This window comes from Anopheles aquasalis, chromosome 3 (assembly GCF_943734665.1).
Source record: "Anopheles aquasalis chromosome 3, idAnoAquaMG_Q_19, whole genome shotgun sequence".
NCBI classification, from domain to species: Eukaryota; Metazoa; Arthropoda; class Insecta; order Diptera; family Culicidae; genus Anopheles; species Anopheles aquasalis.
Window position 1 is genome coordinate 39,426,023 of NC_064878.1, and position 18,356 is coordinate 39,444,378.

At 45.0% G+C, this 18,356-nt stretch overlaps 1 protein-coding gene across 1 annotated transcript in view; it reads right to left on the bottom strand.

Annotated features, from left to right (window-relative positions):
* Positions 1-18,356, bottom strand: part of LOC126576644 (fibrillin-1-like) — a 74,090-nt gene that overhangs the window by 1,669 nt on the left and 54,065 nt on the right. The gene's annotated exons all lie outside the window — the stretch shown is intronic.

An 18,356-nucleotide genomic window follows, 5' to 3' on the forward strand; every position in this document is an offset into this window, starting at 1 on the left:
TCCCCAGTGCGGAGCACGATTGCAGTGAAAACCACACACGAAAACCTATCCGAGTGCTGCACTGCACCACCGCCACCATCGCGTGTGCCAGCGGTTGTTGGTGGTCAGGCCTGGTATCGATGACATTTTGTGACTCAATGTTGAAGCCTACCCCGACTGCCGCCCCTCGCTACGGACTTGGTGGCGATCGCAACCGCTTTTGCGCTAATCAAAGCTATATTTCATCGAATTCACAGAACCCGCGCTTTCCAGCAACCAACTGGTGTGGCCAGCGACCACCAATTATGTGGACCGACTGGTGCGGCTCAGACCTCAGCTGGAAATGGTCTGTCCCCGGGATACTAAAAGTCATTGACCACAGAACCGCTCCGGCTCCGTTTATTGACGCACCGGAAGCTGCACCGAAAACGTTGCGAGAAATCGATCGATGCGAATCGGTCGGATGGTTGGCTGGTCGCTCATGCCGCATGCTGCATGCTGCATGGCAACAATACGGCGCTCCGGTTGACGGAACTGTAATTACACTTTGCCCAGAAAGTTTCATTTAATGCTGATGGATCCGCTAGTTTTTTTTTTTTTTTTTCGGTGGCGGTGGCTCAAGAGGTGCTGGTGAGAACTAAATTAACACCTCAATGGCAGTCAAGGAGCCGAAGGCGACAATGCCGGGAATGCCTGGGAAAGGCCGGCACTCGGTAGGGTGAGAGAGTGGTGCGAAGTTAATTAAATGTCAAATCTGCGGTTCCGGAATGCATGTAATGATCGATCAGTGGTGTTCTTGGTGGTGTAATCCCATTTACGGCGCACCGTTCGTTCGAGGATAATTTACTGGAGAATGGAGGCACACATTCGTGAAGGATTGATGGAATGTTAATGGGGAAATAAGGGGTCTAATCAGGTTGTGCTGAGTGCATTCCTTGTGATGTAAGCTAGATGGTTTTAATTGAACACTTTGAGTTTCCAGGTAAAAACCTTTCTAACAATGGAGTATTAACTTGGAGGACCATCAGGATGTTGGAGAGAGGAAATGAAGGTATGGTAATCATTTAAATGATTACTATAAAGTTGGCATATGGTACAAATGGCGATTTATGAAGTAAATGATTTGCTGCAATCTGCAAGAAATTGTGAACTGATGATTGAAGTTTCAATAAAATCATAAACCGACTTTGGTGGACCAAATCCCTTGGAGTAGCTTAAATAGTAGATAATGGTTGCAATTTCTCAAATAATTAATATGATACCAATAAAATGTGAATAAATAATACCTTCTTTAAATCTCCCGTTCAAAAGCGATTTAAAACGCAGCGTTTCGCTGTCTCTGGACAGTGTACAGGGATTTGTGGTGTGTCTGTCCAACATCATTCTTGTTTACAGACTCAAATTACATACATTTCCTAAAGCAAAAGAACGGTTGACTGTTGACAACCTAAGGCAAACCGAATGTACTTATTGCATGAATATTTCAGGCAGACTAATCTACATTCTGAATTAGTTTGCACGAAATGCTCTACAGCAGGGTACTCAAACATCCGCAAAACATAAATGAAGAATCAGTTTTCTCAACATATCTTCATTCACAACATAATGTAGTGTGAGATTCCTGGATTATTTAGCCATTTAAATTTCTATTACAAACCCATGAAAGTAAGCAATTTTACCGGTTACCTGGCGCCTCCATTTCGAAAGGCGCCTCCATCATCGGGAATTCGGCAACGAAACCACATCATTTCGTATTCTCGGCGCGGCGACCAGTTTTAAAATTTTCTGTACCTCTCTGGCCACGAAAACCGGCACTGGTTGGGTTTTTGGTGGGAATAAGCAAATTTAATAAAGTCATGCACCACCAAATTATGTGGCCCTCGGACTGGTTGATACTTTAAACGGCGCCCCTCTGACTGACTGTTATCAATTTCTGGGGCTAGCATGTTAATATTAGTTTATTAGTTCACTGCTCTACAGCTAAATCTTGATAATAACTCTACGGAACTGTGTTCAATTTTACCTTTTACTGTTCCGACATCGTAACAACAAGAAGAAACTATTATTGGACAATGAATACTTATTTGGCAAAGCCTTCCATGTTCTAACCTATGTAATTCGTTCAGTAAACAATAATGCGCATGATGAAACTAGTAAAACAATGCTAAGTAAGTTTACCAGCTTTCTCATTGCATCAAATAATATTTTATAATCGTGTCGTAGTTCCTACAAACTATAAAGTTTGTTCCTAATTTTAATAAATAGCATTCTATATCATGGTTTTATTTCACACCGTCATGGTTCAACAGATTCGCGTGATATAAAACGTAATATGCTTCTGGAGAATCGTAATAAAATAGCCATCATTTCCTTCACTACAATTGGCAATAGTGCATTGATTGTGTAAGCACAACATCCAATCATATTCCTTAATAGAAATTTGCCTTTTTTATTGGTCTCCATCCTGTGTAGCTAGTTGACCATTTGCATTCAAATCAGCTCCTTTTTTTATTTTTCTAGTATGGCATCCAACAAATCTAACTACCGCTATTCACGCCATGCAGACCCTTCTACTGGTCTGCTAGCTGGATAGTACCACAGTTCCGCTGGTAAACTGTTTATCGTTTGATGGCCTTTCGCCTTGGCGCTTATCCAATCCGTTCCTCCTCATCCGTTTCGAAACCATTCCCTCGAATGCGAATGCAAAACTTCCGCGTTGCAAAACTTTCTTTTCCAAAGTCATCAGCCACCCAACCAGCCAACCAACACAATCGTTTGCTCATTTTACAACCCCTTGTCCGACGTGACTTCACGTTTTGTAATTCCATCTGGCGATGGCGTGCGATGGGAATGCAATGTGCGTGCCGATAGCGAACGGAGATGATGCAATTCGTTCCCGTTCGTTCGTCGTGGGGTGTAGAAGGATAAGAAATTATGAATGCAGCACGCCCAACCCAACAGGCCCTGAGGTGGTCCTGATTCCCTCGAGAGAAGCCCAGGATAGTGCAGCGCAAACATTATAATAACCATGCGAACTAAGGAAGAGAATTGCGAAGACGACAACGACGATGTCGCGGGTGAGACGCCAACATAAACAACGAAGTAACGGCAGTAGCCCCGTAGTGCGGAGATCGTTACGAGGTCTAGAGACACCTTCAACTACGCCCACGTCATCGCGGAGGTCCGGGGATGGGTGCGATGGGTGTGAAAGTTGAGAAAACTTTCCACTTTCGCGCAAGATTGGAAAGCGAACACAAAACGAGGTGAAACTTTTCCACCCCATTCAGCGCACAATCAACACACAGACACACAGAACCCTCACCAGGAGCACAGTTTCCCATCTTGTTGGTCCTTAAAGGGAGCGGTCTCTCCAGTCGCTTTGCTCCAATGTTGCCGCAAACCGGCAACAGCAACAAGACACAGACGCCGTATTCCTCCTCATTTGCTCGTTAACAGCTTCTAGCCCTTTGCTTCCTCGAGCGTCTTTTCGAGCTTTCGATCGCGGATAAACGCGACGGAAAGTCCGGGAAGGTTTTCCGCGATTGTAATGTCCTTGCACCAAACCTTGCGTCATCCCGATGACGCGGGTGACTGGTGCCGTTAGCAACTTTGCCTTCGCCCCAAAAAAAGGGCTGTGCAACAAATGTTTTCAACACGTTCTCGGGACGCGATAAGCAGTTTGCGTTCTAGCGCGTTGGCAGCCGACAACGGTTGCTCCGTTTCTTATCGGAAACGTTAAACCACTTTGCCTTCTTCTTCTTTTGCCTTGAAATGTTTTCCACATTGTACTCCATGCAACGGGTCCATGATCGAGGTCGAGACAGGATGAACCAACGTCCGGCACAATCGACACTGGCTTGTTGGCCACTCGCAAGGCAAGGAGTCGCAAGGAGGTTCGTGGTTAGCGGGGTTTTTTGGCTGGGTTCTGCCTTTCTAAAGCGAAACTCGATTGAAGAATTTTAATTAACCAACCAACCAACCAACCAACCAGCGCTACGCCTTGGCTGTGTGCCGTCGTACCGATGGGCTTCGTTTGAATTTATCATGAGCCAAAACTTGGCGACCCGGCCAGCCAGCCAGCCAGACAGCAAGTGAGCGATCCTAAGAAGATTACCGCTTGTTGATGGGATGGAAAAAGGCTAAATCAAATGTTCTGTAATCCTTCGGGTACCTTCGGTGCGGTACCGTCGGAGTTGAGCTCGAATCTAATTACAAACAGCGGCGACCCGGGCGCCCGGTGAGCGATGATAAGGGGGGGGGGGGGGGAAAGGTACGGACTCCAATGCGCCATGGTTTCTCGAGCAAGTCCAGTGCCAAAGAAGGATGTGGCCAACACAAATTTGCTTGTTTACAGGTGGCATTTAATGAATTATCTATTGACGAGCGGCATTAGCATCGTTTGGCGAGCGTACGACGAAATGATGGGGCGCTCGAGCACACGCGCACGAGCTCGATTGCTTTTGCATAAATAATTTCTTTTAAATGATTTCGTTACGAATTATGCTCTGTGGAGCGATTCTGTTTTTGGCAGAGTGGAACGCGTTGGAAGGGGTCATGGTGGGTCCGGAGAGCATCCGGTGGATGTGTAGAGAAGGTGAAGTGCTTTAGTTGAAACTGTCTTCCGGTTGGTGGTGAGGTGGATGGAGAAACCGTGCCTCGTTATTCAAAAAATTGTCTAAATTGCTCGGTAGCAACTGAAAGGGAATTGAATTTGAGGGTAGTAGTTGAACTTATTGTAATAAGTATAAGCATCAGTAATGAGTGGAATCAGTAAAAATGAAGCATTAAAGTTGGTAACTTATGAAAAATAATTAAGGAGAATTATGTTTAGGCTTTAGTACTGTTAGAAAAGGAGGTACAATCCACCGCGCACGACCGAGGCGGCAATCGGGAGAGACTTTGGAGATTTAGCGGAACAGGACACAAAAGAGAATCGACAGTGTTAAAGCAACGCGACAAGCGTTCTAACGTACATTTTTACGATCTCGGACTGGTCCGTGAGCTAACACCCGTTCCGCGCTTGCGAAAGGAAGCGTAATTGGATTGAAACAAAGAATTGTGAAGTAATTGCGATTAACAGTGAGAAATAAAGCAGCATCTGTTCGTACAACGACACGAACACCTAATAAGTGCTTTGAACGGGAATTTAATTTTAGTTTTTTAATATTTGATATTAAAATTTAATAAAGTTTATTTTAGTCGTATCACTGCAATGAAAATCAAAATGACTGATTTGTTGAAGATTCAACTCGCCACATTATGCATGTGATTTTAATTGCACGGCTGTTTCAACACCGACAGAAAATTGGCGTTCCAAAAACGGTTGCAAACGAATGCCCCAGAATTAAATAATAAAATTAAGTTTGTCGTTTCACCCAACGCTGTTTCGACGGAACATGCCCTTATATTATGAAATTTTGTGCTAATCGGTGGCTAGTAACAGTGGCAGTAGCGTAATAACAGTTACAGTAATGTAAGTAGTTCCATTGAATGATTTAATCGTATCAAATTTCAGTTCATTTCACAAATCCCTTTTTCTCACCAAATTTGCCAGAAATATTTAACACCATAGAATGTTTATGTTATCAAATCACTGAATGATAATATTGATAATACGATATCACCAATACCTTCTCATTTGAAAATTATATGAAATAAACTGAACGAAAATGATTGCTTCGTCATAGCATTCCCTCTACATATTAAAAGAATATCTTTCTGTTCAAAATATCGTGCTCAAAATTGCCCTCCGACTGTATTTTTTTAATTAGGAAAAGAAACGAATGTGTGATAAAATTATATTCAAAAATCATCCTTAAAATTAGTAATACATCAAATATGACAAACTTCTTTACAAAAGGACAGTATTAAACAATCAAGTAATCTATAGAATGGTTTGGACATCCAGTCCTTATTCAAACTGCTTATGTTAATCTCTAGTTTTTTAATAATACTCGTGTGATAATTGCCTGGATAGAAGTATTATACAAACAGTCAATTTAAATAAAAAATGTTTGAAAGTAATACAAACAGTTCAATCGATATCTACAACCATCCTGCAGACTAGTCTTGTAGTATAACCGTTCAAAACAAAAGCCTTAGGAGGGGAGCACGAGCTGTTACCAATGTTACCCACCGTGGCTACAATAGCTTTAACAATAGAAATGATGCCATTCCAATTGCATACCAGGCCCGGCAGGCAAAATCACGCCGTTTTGCTCTAGAGTGTAATATCCGTAACAGTATCCGTTGGTATTAATTGCTCGGGCCGATGTATGATGTGACGCGGAAAAACATACAAATGGTCGATCGAAATAATGCATATCATCACGAGGGATGTCACGACAGCAAAAAAAAACGTGTTTTTTGCCATCTTTTGTACAAAACAAGCGAAAAACAGCAGCTCCAGAACACAATATGAATCACAACGGTCCGCAAAGTGAAACAAATGAAATACTGATGGCACGCAATATCACCACAGCACCCACCCAGAAAGGCAAAAGTACAAACCAGAGGAAACGGATCGAATGGAATTGAACTTCCAGCGCAATCAGCGAACACACGAATCGAAGACCGGAAATAACGGGATAACACCAGAAGCGAAATCGATGTCACCGGGAGCAACGTATTCTGGGATCTCCACAAAGCAAATAGCGACAACAATAGCAAAAAAAAAATAGGCAGGGAGCGAGAGAGGGACTGGGAGAAGCACACAACACACAAAAAGGACAAACAAGTTGTACAGTTGTCAAAACAATACACAACAACACAACAACACAACAGAAGAGAACAGAACAGTCTCGCTCGCGCGAAGGGAAACAGGGAAATGGAAATATGAGTAGCGAGAAACGAGTGAAGAGGAGATTGACATTTTTGTGTTTTCGATGAAAAACAGCTGGACAAAATTGAATCTCTCTTGCACACACGTGTACGCAACGGCGAAGGTATAACAGAAAGAGTCAAAACTCATCCAAACGATAAACAAACGATAACACAACATGCACACAGCCACACAAACACACACAGGCAGAAGGTGGCAAACGAAGGGATAACGAAATGGCGAACCGGTGGTATGCTGTGAGGATATCGGCGAGCGGAAGTGGTGACATCGGGGCCATCAATGAAGGACACTAGATGATGATTCCTGTAGCTCGTGGCCGCCTCGTGCCGGGTGGAAACAACCGGACCACCACCCATATGCTGCCGTTCTGCAATCATCCAATTGTGATGATGTTGTGCGTGCTGACGTTGCTGCTGCTGCTGCTGCTGTTGGTGCCGTTGATAATGGTCGAGCTGCTGTTGCTGCTGCTGCTGCTGCTGCTGCTGTTGACGGTGGTGATGATGTGGATCGTAATATGGTTCTCGTTGTGGCGATGGTGATGGCCTATGAGTCTGCGAAAAATGGCAAGCAAATGATGCTTTTTTGCAATGAAAAAGAGCGGCGGAAGAGCAGAAGAGTCATCACGCCATGCGCCGCGACCCGGGAATGTCACATTGTCACGCTATATGGCGGAGTGCTTTGTTCTTTTCGGCACAGTTTTTGTTTTGTTTTATGCTTTTGCCCACTGCTGACGATGATGATGGAAGTGGTTTGAGCTGTCGAAGCACCGGTAATGCCCACGGGATGGCCGGGGCATCGTCCGCACGCATTGCAAATGTCGGGGAAATTGATTGATTGTGTCATTAAATTGTGTGAAGCGACCGAACGAACGAACGAACGAACGATGCGCACTCGATGCAATTTTCCAAAACAAGCATCCTCTTCCACCTTCTCTTCTGTCTTCACTCCCTTCCTGTCATGTCCACAGAGTAATCGGAATGGGAAAGGGGTACGAGAAGACCGCAACCATCGGTTGCCACAATTTCCCAAAGTGCATCGGTAATTGTATCGATAGGCTACGTTCCGGTCTCCACCACTGCTTCGACGATACAACGCCACCAGGGGAGTAATTGGATAGCATATGCTTTTTTAATCAATTTTCCAACCCCCGCTTTGTATCCCCTCTTGCGATGACGCACCAGTTCCGGTTCAACTGAACGGATGCACACACTGTTTTCCGTGCTCGGCTCATTTGTCACCCGAATGTGGGAAAATATCGAAGCCCGGCAGCGGCAGCCAGCATTGCGTGGATTGATTTCAATTGTCCATAATTGATCATAGTCCTATCGCCATACCAGAGAGACACCCTCGGCGGAAGTCACATCGCTGCGGAAAATGCGAAAAATCGGTTGTCTCCGGCCGTGCATCATTCAAACTGGTTTCAGTCCGAATGGCGTTAAGCAATCTCAGGTCCTCATTTGCCGAGGATTTGTCTGTGACGATGCTACGGAGTGGTGCAATGAATGGATAATATTTGGCGCATAATGAAGGAGGAGTCGTGAATTCACAAAAATGATTGTCAGCGCGAAAGCCACGATTTCTGAACGTACGGAATGTTTCCAACTCCTCCAAAGAAGTGTTACCGAATGGAATTTTCGACTTTGTATTATAGAAAAAGATTCCTTATCGATATAGTAGCGGATCGAGTTTCAAGGAAGGCAAAGCAGGCATCATTTTTAACAAAACATTTAAGACTTCAATTAGTATGCGATAATAAAGTTTCTCCGTAGCACATCCGTTTCATAGATACATCAAACATATATAAACAAAAGCAGATATATTGTGATGGGCGTAACTTTACACTCGCGGGAACCTTGCATCGCTTGGTTAGAACACCCGCGTTTGTACGCCGATTGCAGTTTCGGGGTGTCCGTCGTGGCGGACAGCCAATGTTGTTAACTAAGTGGACTCGAGGTTGACCGGACAACCGTGGTGAATCACCCGTGAGTGATTCACCTACTCAGTGGAGAACGTTGGAAGTCATTGGGCCTTACCAGGGTAGGGGGACACCAATGCTTCATAGGAGACAAGAAGTAAGTGACACGATGATGTTCGGTTGAGTACTGACTTCTGTCTGACTTCTCTACTCGGAAGTCATCTTTATTTATACTGCCTTATCCGATACGTTTGTCGGATAGGAAGAGTTCCGATTTACAAAACATCTGCAAGCGCTACAAACATCTACGCTGCAGACCGCGTTTCGGCCGTAGCTTTCTCTTCCGCATGGCCTCGTTCTTAGGCGGTAGAACCTTTTCCGCAATCACCGGGGTGGCGCGTCGCATGTTTATGTTTACCTTGGGCGGTCCGGCCCGGTTGGCAACAATCGCCTGAGTTCGGGGTTTACCCATTCTTCGCCTATGGGTTACGCCTTTACCTCCCTAGCTAACGCCCGTGATGCATGTGACATCTGCGCATCAGATGTTTGCGTCGCATCACATCTGCTTAGCAGACTTTCATCTGTTTAGCAGACATGCTACACCTCCCCCCTTTAGAAAGAATAATGCAAAAATGGGTGCTTTTGAGCTCATTTGTGCGTTATTCTAGCCTAGCTTTGATCAGTCTGTTTTTGTGTACTACAGACTCTTTTCCTGATGCTATGTGTCGTATCTTGCAGTTTGTGTTGTCAATTTCAATTATTACAAACGGTCCTACATAAATGGGATCTAATTTCTTCCTGTTTTCGTTCGTGATATAAACATGGTCTCCTAGTTTTACTTGGATGGGGTTCGTGTTTTTATTTGAGTCTATTTGCCTGTTTTGTTTTGTTTTGATGAGGTGCTTCCTCGCTACCTCGTTTGATTTTTGAAGCTTGTATCGCATTTCCGCGTGATATTGATCTAGATTGTAGACCGGTTCTGGTTTGTGTCTAATTAAATCCTGTGGTAGGTTCGCAGTTCTACCAAAAACTAATTCAAATGGTGTTAATTTTGTATCTGTGTGTTCTGTAGTGTTATAAACGAATTCGTAGTATTTTATCCAGTCATCCCAGTCGGTGTGATGCTCATTAGAAAACGTCCTTAGATACTCGTTTAAACATCTATGATTTCTCTCTAATGCTCCTATTGTTTGTGAGTGTATCTGTTTGTAGTTGGGGATGTATGAGGGGATGTTATCTGTTACTGAAATTTTCTGTTCGTAGAAATTATTGGTTGTTACCTGATCGTTTTCAGTGCAGAACGTGTCTGCGTATTTGCAAATGACTCGTTTTAAGTCGTTTCGAGCATATTGTGGTATTGCTTCGATTTCAATGCTTTCCAAAATGCTGTTTACCCTTTCGCTGTTTTGGTGCTTTTGGGACGCTGTTGTTCCAAGAGCCTGAAAATTGGCCAGTGGTTCAAATGTAGGCTGAAATTTGTTGTTTTGGATGATGACATTTCTGTCGGTTGTATTAATGAATTTAACCATAGCGTTGTCTTTGGCCACGATAGTGTTGCCGCAGAACACTCCTGGTTCTATTTGTTGTGCTAACACAACAGAATCTTCCTTAATGTGTAATGAGCTAATTTTCCTGATTATCTCACTCCTCATTGGTATCATAAAGGTTCCGCCCCCGTTATCTTCAATGGGGTGTGCGATTGGGTGCCCTTCGAAAGAAAAGTAAAGTAGCCAATGCTCGTAATCGATTAGACATCGATGTTTCGTAAAAAAATCTCGTCCCAATATGCCATCGGCATTAATTTCAACCGATGCTGGTATGATGTGGAAGGTGTGTTGTACGTTGCAACCCTCGAATTGCAACGTGCCAACTGTTGTTCCTATAGTTGTGATAGAGTTGTTAGAGATCCCCGTAAGGTTAATAACATCCGTGGTGCAAGTTTTTTGGTTTGCTCTTGCTTTGTTGAGTTTGAACAGTGATACATCCGCCCCTGTGTCCAGGATTAAGGTAGTGAATCCATCATCCGTCATGTTTGTACGGATCCTGACGTAATTAACCGCCGAAATGTTTACGGATAATATTGGCAACTCTGGGGTTGCCCGTCGCCTAAAAAAGGTTGGTTATTGTCGCATTGCTGTTCATTGCTCTGGCTTTCCCCGGCCAGGTAAACTTTACCGGAGCCTTTGTTCTGGTAGTTATTTTGTTTCTTGTAGCTGTTGGTTTTTTGCTGTTGGGGGTAGTTATTATCGTACTTTGGTCCCGACCATTGCTTCTGGTATTTGTTGCCCCCTTTGTAATTGTTGCCCTGATAGTTTTGCTGCTGCCACTTCTTTTTTTGGTGGTTCTGCTTTTGCCATGACTTGGGCTTGTACCCATTGGCTTCTCCTCTTGCTGCTAAAACCACAGTGCTCTTTGTCCTTGTTGCTTCTATTTCTTGCAACTCCTCGATTGCTAGCGGGATGGTGGCGAATTTGCTTGATTGGATAATAATTTTCGAATTGTTATCCGCTATTCCTTCCGCCAGTGCCCTGAGCCCTGTCTTTGTGGCTTTTTCATCAGCTTTGGCTTCTTTAAGCCCTTCCTCTATGTACGCTTCTTTGAGGTCCCTCGTGAGCGTTTCAATCTCGACTCCGAAGTCCTCTAGTGTCCCTGTTTGCTTCGTGCTGAAAATTTGCGCATAGAGAGTTTCCGGCGTCCTCTTTTTGCGGCACCTGTCCTTGAGGCATTTCCGGATCTCCGCGATGGTTTTGGGTGTTTTGCCCACCACCGCTTGCGCCTTTCCCTCTAGTTTCGTAAGAATTGCTTTAATGGCTGTCTGGTTAGTGGTATCTGTTGTGAGCGTTTCCAATATGTCTAGGGCATTGCAAATCGCCTCAAGTTGCTTCTCGTTGCCGTCATATCTCGGCACGAGCGAAGACACCGCCTTGACGATTTCAAGCTGCGTCGTCATTTTGGCGCTTTTGGCTATGCTTACCAATTTTACGGCCGCTAAAACTGCGAACCCGACTCCCCTAAAAGAAATGGGTTCTTTACCCTCCAGCCTATTGTCTATGAAGTCCAAAATTTCGGCCAGGGTGCTGCGGGTCGATCTCAAAATGACCCTTTGCAGTCTCTCGTCAAGATCCTCTGCCAGAAAGAGGATCGCTTCATAAATAGCCCTGCTTTCTTTCTGCTTATTTACGAGGAATTCTTTCTTGTATTTTTTTCTCGTGTTTTTTAAAAGATCATTACGGATTTGTAGCAATTTGGAGGAAAGATTCTCCATCTATTTAGCCCGTGCCTCTGTGCACAGCACTTGTTTGATGTTTCTCGCCCGTATGGCACATTTTCTCGCTATAACGTCGATCGCTTTATCTGCTACGAGCACGTCGCTCATCCATTTCGCATACGTTATACGTTGTTCTAGGTTCTTAATCGCGTATAACTTGTTCGCTTTCTCCTTGCCCGCATAAGCTTTCCTTACCGCCGTCGCTGTTTTGTCGAGTTTTGCCTGCAGCTGCCACCGGAATTCGCCGCTTATCCTGCCGCTGCTCCTTCCTTCGCTGTCGTCGCTCTCGTCGCTGCTGATGGCGGGGTGTGGCTCGTAACCCGGTTCCTCGTAGTACTCCTTAACGCACTTTTCACGTTTTGTTTTTTCTCTGGTACTTCACATTTTACCCACTTTTCCGTTTGGTTGTGTGTCACTTTTATTATTGTTATTTTACTTTGGGAGTTCAAACACTTTGATGGCCGCCTTTTTGGCCTGTTTCTTCATTATCGAGAACACTGCCCTAATAAGTTTCTCCACTATAAGCACCGTCAGCAACACCATTATGCACGTTAGTTTAAAATCTTGGCTCATGTGGTGCTCGGTGTGTACCTCTTGGTTTTGAATTATAACCAGGTCACTGGTACCACTCGCACTTGCCTCCGGCTTCGAGCCGCCTTTTCCCATCGCTAAAATGTTTGTTGTTAACCGTCAGCACTTTTTTTATTCGTGCACACAATCACTGCGATCACTTATGTTCTGATCGATACTTTGATCAGCACTTTGATCACTTTCCGTTCACTATTGTTTTACACTTTTTTGGCTGTTTTACCAACAAGTCACGGTCGCCATGTGATGGGCGTAACTTTACACTCGCGGGAACCTTGCATCGCTTGGTTAGAACACCCGCGTTTGTACGCCGATTGCAGTTTCGGGGTGTCCGTCGTGGCGGACAGCCAATGTTGTTAACTAAGTGGACTCGAGGTTGACCGGACAACCGTGGTGAATCACCCGTGAGTGATTCACCTACTCAGTGGAGAACGTTGGAAGTCATTGGGCCTTACCAGGGTAGGGGGACACCAATGCTTCATAGGAGACAAGAAGTAAGTGACACGATGATGTTCGGTTGAGTACTGACTTCTGTCTGACTTCTCTACTCGGAAGTCATCTTTATTTATACTGCCTTATCCGATACGTTTGTCGGATAGGAAGAGTTCCGATTTACAAAACATCTGCAAGCGCTACAAACATCTACGCTGCAGACCGCGTTTCGGCCGTAGCTTTCTCTTCCGCATGGCCTCGTTCTTAGGCGGTAGAACCTTTTCCGCAATCACCGGGGTGGCGCGTCGCATGTTTATGTTTACCTTGGGCGGTCCGGCCCGGTTGGCAACAATCGCCTGAGTTCGGGGTTTACCCATTCTTCGCCTATGGGTTACGCCTTTACCTCCCTAGCTAACGCCCGTGATGCATGTGACATCTGCGTATCAGATGTTTGCGTCGCATCACATCTGCTTAGCAGACTTTCATCTGTTTAGCAGACATGCTACAATATAAAATTTTGCAAACTATACAATCATATTAATTTTAATCAAAAGCAAATGCTTACGAAATAACACCCAACATAAATGCTTCTTATTACTACATCTTATTATTTTGCTGCTTAAATTTTCAAAGTTAAGAAATTTGATTTTATGCCCCTAAAATTCGTTGCAAAATCGGCAATATTATTCCGCCGTAATTGATCAAAACCGTTTCGAGGAATCAATGTATCCAAGCGTACTTATTACCATGCATTGCATTTCCAGGGCATGAACACTGACCATCTCGTTGTGGAAATTTTACTATAAAATACTCATTTTGTTGAATAATAACTGTTTGTAACATGTTATCCCTTTTTCATACATGATTGCTTTCCAAACAAATAATTGGAGATGAATGCAATTCCCAGAGCCATTAGAAATTCATTGGTTGTTTTTGTAATCAGAATTCGTATCATGATAATATGTTTCACATGTTCACACGCTGCATTGATGTGGTCAACGTACCTTTTTCCAACGAATCAACCGCAAGTTTGTTTTGCATTAAACTCATCCTTTTTATCAGTATCTGTAGAGTAGCAGTGGTACAGAAGCATGCAGACTAGACTGATTTAAAATGATTTGCATAAACACGTTTTCGATAGCAAAATGTGTCTACAATTGTACTGCCCATGTTTTGTAGTACTTGTCACCTAAATTTGCATTACATTGTACCGTTCTAGCACTGTGCTTAACCGTCTTATTCCTTCTTTGATTGGGCACTTCAAACATTTAAGGAATTTGATGCTGCACTGTTATCTGCTCGAGTTCGAGATGCCATTAGAAATTGACCATAATTAATACGAACGTTCTTCCCTCTACTAAGTAAGCTAATGAAGTTATCGCTGCCATCAACCACACAACGCAGCTGTTCCAACGTCGCTCTCTGGTGACACCAGATGCACAATATGTAAACGCCATTATCGATAGAACGATCAATCATATCCCAGCAGCAGCTGCTGCTGCTGCGCTAGCAAAACGTTACACACGAGAGAATGTCCTTAATCACTGGGTCTATAATTGAAATCAATTTGCGTCCCACCAATTGCCAGAACGCCGTGAGCCATACGAGCTACCTGTCAAGAAGGCACTCGGCGCACCGTCTAGTAGTGGCACGACTAGTACCGCAGGTAATTGCGATCGTTTTGAAATTAATTATGCCCCCAATGGTGCCCCGTCTAGGAGTCCTATCCTGAACCTCCCTGAACCAGTGGGCCACTCGCTATTGACAGATGAAAGTGCCCGGTGCGTGGGCAGGAAGCTGGAACTGAAGTGGCACTGAATTGGCAAACCGATCGTTCCAATTATTATGCACCCAGCGGAGCGAACCGCCGGGAGAAACTTTCGCATATCAACCACTCATCGATTAGGCTGATGATGGTGACTATGATGGTGATGATGATGACGGAAATGACGTTGCTGAAAATAAACCACAAATTTGCGAACCAAATCCAGCGATCCCTTCACCGTGAATAGATGTGAGAGAGAGATGATGCTATTAAAGCATGACACGGCACGATATGCGTATGTGCTCGAGCGCATAAACGGCCTAAGCCACAGGCCCATCTGCAGTGACCCCCCCCCCCCCCCCCCCCCCGGAACCGGGCCTTTAACTGTTCATGCGGCAGAGAAGCTCCTTTTCCTCAAAGGCGATCTTTTTTCCTGTCGAAAATTAGCTGATAAGTGAAATTTTCCAATCCGAACATCCGAATAAACTTCCTTCAAACGTTTTCTTTTTATTAATGTTCCAGTTCAGTTTGGACCCATCCAGCATCCACTTCAGTGAGTAGAGCGGAAAAAAAAGATAAAACCAAACCGGCCCACAGTTTGGTTAATCGTGTGTGCCAAAGTAAGCTAAATGCCTTAGCTTCGTCATCATCATCATCATCATCATCCCTTGCTGGGTAGTGTTTGGTGGAGCGTGGTCAACAGATTGGTATTTGCTCAGCGCTATCCATCCACAGCAATATAAGCGAACATCCGTTTCAGTGTTACAGGATACGCAAACGAAGCCGAATAGGAAGTTATTGATTGAGTGGCGAAACCTTCCCAGTATCGGGTTGATATTGAAATCGCAAGCATCGCTTCAAGCATTCCAGCTGGGCGCCTTACAGAGTCCTGAGCCTTATAAGCCTCAGCTTAGACTTTCGTCCGTCGATACTTTCGGTTTGCTGGGCGAGTGGACAGAACGGAGGTGGATGGCGGTGTGTATACACATCCATAGTTCACTTTCAAATCCCTTGGATCAAAGTTGGGAAGAATACTTTTGTATCGGACGCAGCTACGCAGCTCGCCCAAAATCCCTTCGTCCGCCCGGCAAGCTATTGTACTGGGAAGGAAAGCTGAGGATGCTTCTGATGCTGCTTCTGTTGTTGTTGCTGGATGAGATTCAGATCGGCGCCTGCTTTACCCGGTACATCGTTCAATGCCACCGGTGTGAGACTCTGATGATGAAATGATTCGTCGAAGTAGCCTGTGAGACCTTCAACGAACAAGGTACGGTGGCAACAACACCCCACTCAGTAGCCTTCGCTGGACATGGACGGATGGTCCCACGGTCGAGTGAAACGGATCATTTCCCGTCCTTGAATCCCCCGGACATCATTCAGTGCATCGAACAATCCAGTTCCCGGTCTTTCTGCTGCTGTGTTTGCAAGTGTGATACTGGGATACACGGAGCGACTAAAGAAAAAGTATTGAAAGGATTCAGCTACTCGTCACTTACGGAAATGAAGACCACTTCCGAGCGACAGATTCTCAGGGCAACGGAATGTTGCTGCTGCCGCTGCTGCTGCGTGTTGATCCAGTGACAACGAAAGGATGTACTTCCCGATATCTTCGTTCCTTCTGGATCCAATCTCTAAGCCTATAGTCACCACCATGATCAGTGCAACCGTAAATAGTGCCAGGAAATTGCTCCGCATCGGTCAGGAGTGCACGCGGGTCCCGAGGTATTCCTGGAACGCCAATCAACACACTCGCGCCGTTCGTACGCAACGTAGAAGGACACAGAAAGCAAGATGAGCAGAAAAAAACGAACCGGAAAACATTTCTTTTGATGTGCAAGGGCCCCAGTAGGCTGCGGTAACCAGCCCACCAACCAGCCTTGCGCCAAAGCTTCCCGATTCCGGCCAGATTCGAATGGATATGGCGAACAAAGGCAGGCGAACAAATAGAGCCCCCGGGGGTGAGGCAGTGAAAAAAAAAAACAGGGAAAATCCATCCAGCGAGCCAAACAAACACACAGGACGCGGGCGCGCCCGCGCAAGGATTGATGCTGTTGGTGGCGCAATAAAGAGAGAGAGACGGAAGCGGATATGATGGAATGCCAGCGTGGATGTGTTGTCGGGGCCACCGCCGGGCCCATGCGCCATGTGATCACGATGACGACGGCGTGAGGCGTGCGCTATTTGCAAGATGCCGGAATGTGTCATAAGGTAGTCATTTGAGGCGTTTTTTTTTCATTCGTTCTTTCCTTTTTTTCTCTCTCTCTCTCTCTCTGACATGCAAATTGTCCCGGAAGTATCCTTTCTACCCACCCTGGACTGGTCGTTGCTACTGAATCGAATGCAATACAGCCAGGACATGCCGGCTATGTCGGCAATATTGTCGCTGCAACATGGGTTGATGTTGGACGCCACGCCGGAACCTGACAATAGTCAGTAGCTCTTCATTGTGCGTCACGGCGCAGGGGATCTTCTGCGGGACGATGTTTGTCGGATGGACTGGCACTACTTTCAGCGAAATAGCACCGAGCACCGTTCCACGGGGATTCATTGCCAGCGAATGGGTTATTGAAAATGCTATGATAATGAAATGCCTCGCCTGGGAATAGGCCACTGGGAGGCCCAAGGACAACGGCACTTCCTCTTTACGGTTCACACCATTCGAGTTTTATCAAGTGGAAAATGTAATCAAATTACTCTGGAATCGTATCCTTTTAGGAAAGCGATATCTGTAATGTATCCGGTTTATTCGCCTGTAATCGCACTTGATAAACGTGGCATTCAGGATAATCAGATGATTGGAGGAAAAATCCAAAACAGATACTTTCATTAAGTGAATCCTACTCTCCGCATTAAAATCGTACGCGTTCGTTAGAATTCCACGTGTTCGCATTCACTAAATCCACGTAAGGGTAGCTACAATTTCATCCATTCACTTCCAGGCTCCAGTTGTCATTGGGTAATTTCCCTGCACGTTACTCCTTTCATGACAAGAATCAATAGATAGTCGTAATCACAATATGGCTTGTTGGTAAATTAACGTTTGCACCAACTTCGAATGCCAAAATGCCGCACAAACACAGCTCGTGGCGCACAACGATGGAAAATTGATTTATGGTTTGGCATAACCCGGCTACCCGTTGCAGTGTACGCAATGAAGTGCCCAATATGGGGGCTCATTGCGCGTGTGGTTGCGTGACATGTTTACGATTGTTTAAACATAAACATAAGTCTGCCCCTGAACGCCCGTTCATGCCGTTGTTTGGCTTCCCATTGTAGCGCTGGACTCACAGACACCGCCGTGTGCGATATTCGCAGTGTATTCGGACAACTGTTTGTGTGGTTTTTGGGAAGGGGTTGAATTAGGATTGGACAGAGTTGCAGTTGCATTGTGTTTTGATAGTAAATTGACAGTAGAGGGGGGCGATGATTGATATGATAAGGACTCCGGATAGTGTTGCATCATGTGCTCGGTTGATCGAGACAGATAGTAAACCTGCTAGTTAGCACTAGGAGAGGACAATGGGTTTGCAGCATCGAACTATGAGTTGAGAATCTGAACCGGTACTTA